The following is a 6,000-nucleotide window of genomic DNA, read 5'->3' on the forward strand; positions in this document are numbered from 1 at the left end:
AAGTTGCATGTGACCAAAAATCCCTTCTACGCGATTTAGATCAACCACTCGAGAATGTGAACCTTCACTGACCCCTCTCATCGCGAACGCTGCCTCACCCTCGCGAACGCGTAGACCAATAGCATGGGGTACCCAACTGCCTCTTTTCTTCTTCGTGAACACGTCCCCTATCTCGTGTTCGCGATGCACTCTCAGTCCAAACCTTCACGAACGCGTCCTCTTCTTCGCGAACGCGACAGACAAATCTTCCTCAGCTATGAGATTGTAACGACCTGACTTGTCATTTTGAGAATCTACGTTCCGTTCAGTGACTTAAGGTCCCGAGCAGATTTGCAATGTGTATTATGACTTGCGTGTATGGTCGAGTTTGGTTTTCAGATGATACAGGATTAAATTGAAAGAACAATTCTCATTTTTAAAGCTTAAATGAAAAGAGTTAAGCAGAGTTTGACTTTTGAGTAAACGACCCCGGAATAGAGTTTTGATGATTCCAACAGCTCCGTATGGTTATTTTGGACTTAGGAGCATTTCCGAAATTTTATTTGGAAGTCCGTCGTTAATTTAGATTTAAAATAGCTAAAATAGAAATTTAAGTTTGGAAGTTTGACCAGGGAGTTGCATATTTTGGTTCTCGTTGCATTTGGCAGTATGCCTAATTGATCTTTTACTATCTTATTTTCTTTTCAATTAGTTAGGTGGGTTCATTTTGACTCTTAAAAGTTTTCTTTATATAATTAAAAAAAAAGCTCATGAATTTTGTCACTTTCTGTAAGGAATTACTCTTCACGTACGCTCTTCTAGAATAGGATTTCCATATTCAATTTTCTTGGCATCACACTCTGGAAACCTCACCTCGACATCTCACGTGACTCACAAAAATCACTGATAATACACAATCAAGTAGCATTTGGAGAAACAGAGAGGGGAAAAGGAAAAACAATTGCTCATCTTCTCCATTAGGCAAAATTTTCTCCATCTATGCAAAACTCCACCAAAATTTTAGTTCTTTTCACAGACTTTTAACATGGAAACTACATAATTCCATCACCTCTATTCAACCAATATTTGGACCACAAATTAACAAAATCTTCTCCCGTGAACTTTCCTTGACTGCAACACCACCCTTTCTCTATTTTTAAAGCTCCCCCACCACCGTCCTTTATCATTTTCTTTGTCAAAATTATCAGTGAATTAGAAATCAGAAATGGGTTGAATATTAAGGGTAAATTTCGGGCTAGATCTCTAGATTTGAAATCCAACCGAAGTTGCCGTTAGGGTGGGTATAGTTTGAGTGCTATGGTCTGCGGTATCGGTCCAGATTTGAAACACAATTGAGGTGTTGTTGTCAGATTTGGTTTCTAATTCATCTCTGGGTAACGTTGTTACTGTATAAAGAGGTTCTTTCTTAATTAAAATCTGGAGAAAACTTTGCTACACAAAAGATTCGGGACGTTTGGAGACAAATTCACGAGGCAAGGGTATAACGGAGTAAGAATTTACGTGGCTTTGAGGTAAGTATCTTGCCTAACCTTGAGTGGGAGAATTACCCCATAGGCATCGAGTCTTATGTGCCATTTATGAAATGTAAAAAACCGTGTACACGAGGTGACGGGTATGTACTCGGGCTTATATGTACAAATTTTATTGGGTTAAAGTCTTAGGTATTATTATGTAGTAAATTGGATAATTGTTGGTATTTATTAAATCATCTATTTGTCATGCCTCAATCCTTGTTTGTTGAATTTGTTTTTATATGACAATTTGATGTGAGTATTACTTGAATATTTATGTAAATTCCATGAGTTTGTTGATTTGATATTTCCTGAAAATAATTATATTATGAATTTTTCCATCTGCAAATAATTAATGAACTAAGTTTAAATTGAGGCGTTAATATAATTATCAAGAATTTGGATTAATGAATGTGTTGCCCTATACTGAGTATTTTCTATCTTCGTTGATTTTTTTTGAGGTTTTATATACGTTGTGTGGAGCTTTAGGCTATTTTTGAGAAATTTATTGATTTTACTATATCATTGGAATTGATTGTGGTTGTTGGGCAAATTGTGATAGAAATTGATTGTGTTGTGTTGTGGTGATAATATCTCGTGTAAATTGTTGTGTGATTTGAGTTGTTATTATGAGGATATAAGGGTGACATTTCACTGTTAATATTATGTGGGTATAAGGGTGACATTTCACCGTGGTTATGTGTGTTGGGATATTGTTTGGGCGGAGTGAGAATGGTGGCTATTATACGGAGCGATAAGGATGGCTGTAGGAGCGATAATGGTGGCTATTGATATTGTCAGGGCGGAGGGATAAGGGAGGTTATTATAAGAGTGATAAGGGTGGCTATACGAGTAATAAGGGTGGCCATTGTCAGGGATGATACGTGATGATGTTGAGTTATTGTGTTGGTAATTTTTATGTGATGATGTGGGGTTATTGCGTTGGTAATTTTCATGTGATGTTGTGATTTTCCTTGTGTTTATTTTTATATCTTGTGTAATTTGTCTTGTTGTTGGTAAATTGATAATAGTCTAATCTATGTTGAAATTGGGAGCCTATAGCTATTGCCGGGTAGATTATGAAATAAAATGTGGGCACGAGGCGCCGTGAGTAAATAATGATGATATTGACATGTGAACTGTCCGTGCAGTTGTGATATGAAATGGGGGGCACGAGGTGCCGTGGGTAAATGATGATGATATTGGCACGTAAGTTGTCCGTGTTGTGTATATCACCGGTTGATTATTGTTGGCATCATTGTTATTTGTTTTCTATTATTTTTGTATACTATATTGCACAAGTTATTAGACTAGTGAGTGTCTTGACTGTACCTCGTTACTAATACACAGATGTTAGTCTTGATACTTACTGGGTACTGACCGTGGTGTACTCATACTACACTTCTGCACATTTTTTTGCAGAGCCAGGTATTGGAGCTATCGGACTCGGAGAAAGTTAGAGTGTGATTGCAAGGATTCAAGGTAGAGCTGTTTGGTCGTCGCAGTCCCTTGAAGTCTTTCCAATTTATTGTACTGTTAATTATTAATCAAACAGTATTGAGTATTCGATCCTTGAGATCATTTCATGTATTCAGTTAGAGTTCGTGACTCAGTATTACCAGTCTTGGGAGGTTGTTTGTAACTATTTTCGCTGTTAGTTTCTATTTTTTAAAAAAAAAATTGGCTTGAATTATAATTATAATCGGCTTACTTAGTCTTAGAGACTAAGTGCCATCACGATGCCTATGGTGAGATTTTGGGTCGTGACACAGATGCCCTTTGCGAACGCGAGGCCACTCTCACGAACGCGTAAGAGGAAACCAGAACAAATACACCAGCAGTCTTCAGCCATCAAGCCAAATCCAAAAATAATCTGCCAACCATCTGAAACTCACCCGAGGCCTCTGGGACCTCAACCAAACATACCATCAAGTCCCAAAACACGACACGAACTTAGTCGAACCCTCAAATAACCTCAAACAATATCAAAAACACGAATTACACATGTATTCAAGCCTAATGAACATTGAAAATTTCAAATTCTACAAACGACGTCAAAACCTATCAAATCTAGTCCGATTGACCTCAAATTTTGCACACAAGTCACACTTTCCAAAATTCCAACTTTCGCCATGTCAAGCCTAATTCTACTACGGACCTCCAAATCATAATCCGGATGCGCCCCTAAGTCCAAAATCACCTAACGTAGCTAACGGAACCATCAAAATTCAAATCCGAGGTTATTTACACATAAGTCAATATCCGGTCAACTTTTCCAACTTAAACTTTCCATTATGAGACTAAGTGTCTCAATTCATTCTAAAATCTCTTCGGACCCAAATCAACTAACCCGATAAGTCATATAACAGCTATAAAGCACAAATAGAGCAGTAAATGGGGGAACAAGGCTACAACTCTCGTAACGACCGAATGGGTCGTTACAAAATCTCTCTCTAGGTAGCTCCAAAATCGCCCTAAGAAGTGAAATAAATGAACAAAAAATGACCTAAGTCCGAAATAAATGGACCTCACTGCCTCCAGGACTTTCGCATCTGTGGTGCAAGGGCCGTATCTGCGGAAGGTTCATTGCAGATGCGGTCCTCTCTTGGCTGGCCTAAATCAGCACATGCGGAAGAATGGCCCGCTTCTGCGAGCCCGCTCATGCTGCGCGAGAGACGCACTTGTGCCCTGCCTCGCTTCTACGGTCCCTTGACCGCTTCTGCGGTCGCGCATCTGCGCCCACCGCATCCGCATCTACGATTCCTGGGCTGCCTAAGTTGGGCCACTTCTGCGGCTGCTGGCTCGCTTCTGCGAGCTCGCACCTGCGGTTGGCCCTCCAGAGGTGCAATTGCACCAAAAGCTGGATGCTTCACCTGATCACCCAAGGCCAAACGACTTCCTCGCATCAACTGAATGGCATCCGGGGCCCCCGAGGCCCCGTCCAAACATACCAAGAAGTTGGTAAACATAAAACGGACCCACTCGCAACCTCGAAACGCAGAAAATAATATTAAAACAAGGAATCGCAACCCAAAACCAATAGGATCAACTTATGAACTTTAAATTCCTCCAACTTACTTCGAACGCGCCGGTTCATACGTAAACTACTCGGAATAGAACTAAATTTTGCGTGCAGGTCTTAAATCACCATACACAACTATTCTCAGGCTCGGAATTACAAACGAACCTTGATAACACCAAAACCTACTCCAAACCAAATTCAAAGAACTTGTAAACCTTCAATAAGCCAACTTTCAACATTAAGCGCTGAAATGCTCCCGGGTCATCCAAAACCCGATCTGAACATATGCCCAAGTTCTAAATCGCCATACGAACCTATTGGAACCGTCAAATCCTGGTTCCGAGGTGGTTTACTTAAAATATTACCAAAGTCAAACTTAGCCTTTTAAAGCCAAACTAAGGAACCAAGTATTCTGATTTCAACCTAAACCCTTCAAAAATCCCGAACTAACCATATCCGCAAGTTATAAAATAGTAAAAGCACATACATGGAGTATTATTTAGGGGAACAGGGATCTAGAAAGCAAAACAACCGGTCGGGTCGTTACATTCTCCACTTCTTAAATAAACGTTCGTCCTCGAATGGGTCTAGAATCATACACGGAGTGCTGAATAGGTGTGGATATCTGCACCACATGTCCTCCTCGACCTCTCAAGTCGCCTCCTCGACTGGTTGGCCCCTCCACTGAACGTTTACCATAGAAATCTTATTGGACCTCAGCTGGTGAACCTGTCTGTCAATAATGGCAACTGGCTCCTTCTCATAACCCATGCTCTCATCTAGTTGAACCGTGGTGAAGTCTAACACATGCGACTTGTCGGCATGATACCTCCGGAGTATAGACACGTGGAAAATCGGATAAACTCCCGACAGACTGGGAGGCAAAGCAAGCTCATAAGCAACCTCCCCAACTTGTCTCAATACCTCAAATGGACCTATAAACTTGGGGCTCAACTTGCCCTTCTTCCCGAACCTTATGATTCCCTTCATCGGCGAGACTTTCAAAAGAACCTTCTCGCCCACCATAAATGATAAATCACGCGCCTTCTGATCCGCGTAACTCTTCTGTCTGGACTGTGCTGTACGAAGTCGCTCCTGAATCAACTTTACCTTTTCCAATGCATCCTTCACTAAATCAGTACCATATAACTTAGCCTCGCAGGGCTCAAACCATCCGATGGGAGAACGACATCGCCGACCATATAAAGCCTCAAATGGAGCCATCTTGATGCTGGACTGATAACTGTTGTTGTAATAAAACTCAGCCCAAGGAAAGAATCGATCCCACTTCCCTTCAATGTCAATCACGCATGCTCTAAGCATATCCTCCAAGATCTGAACTGTCCGCTCCGACTTCCTGTCGGTCTGCGGATGAAAGGCTGTGCTGAGCACTACCCGGGTTTCCAACTCACTCTGTACTGCCCTCCAGAAATTCAAAGTAAATTGAGGGCCTCTATATGATATAAT

At 40.9% G+C, this 6,000-nt stretch overlaps 1 long non-coding RNA gene across 1 annotated transcript; it reads left to right on the top strand.

The window, feature by feature from the left end:
- The first annotated feature begins 780 nt into the window (after window positions 1-780).
- Window positions 781-3,156, top strand: LOC138893402 (uncharacterized). Its single transcript, XR_011408824.1, has 2 exons — window positions 781-1,511; window positions 2,934-3,156. It is a non-coding gene; the product is annotated as an uncharacterized lncRNA (long non-coding RNA).
- Window positions 3,157-6,000: the final 2,844 nt, after the last annotated feature.

This window comes from Nicotiana tomentosiformis, chromosome 6, assembly GCF_000390325.3.
Source record: "Nicotiana tomentosiformis chromosome 6, ASM39032v3, whole genome shotgun sequence".
NCBI classification, from domain to species: domain Eukaryota; kingdom Viridiplantae; phylum Streptophyta; class Magnoliopsida; order Solanales; family Solanaceae; genus Nicotiana; species Nicotiana tomentosiformis.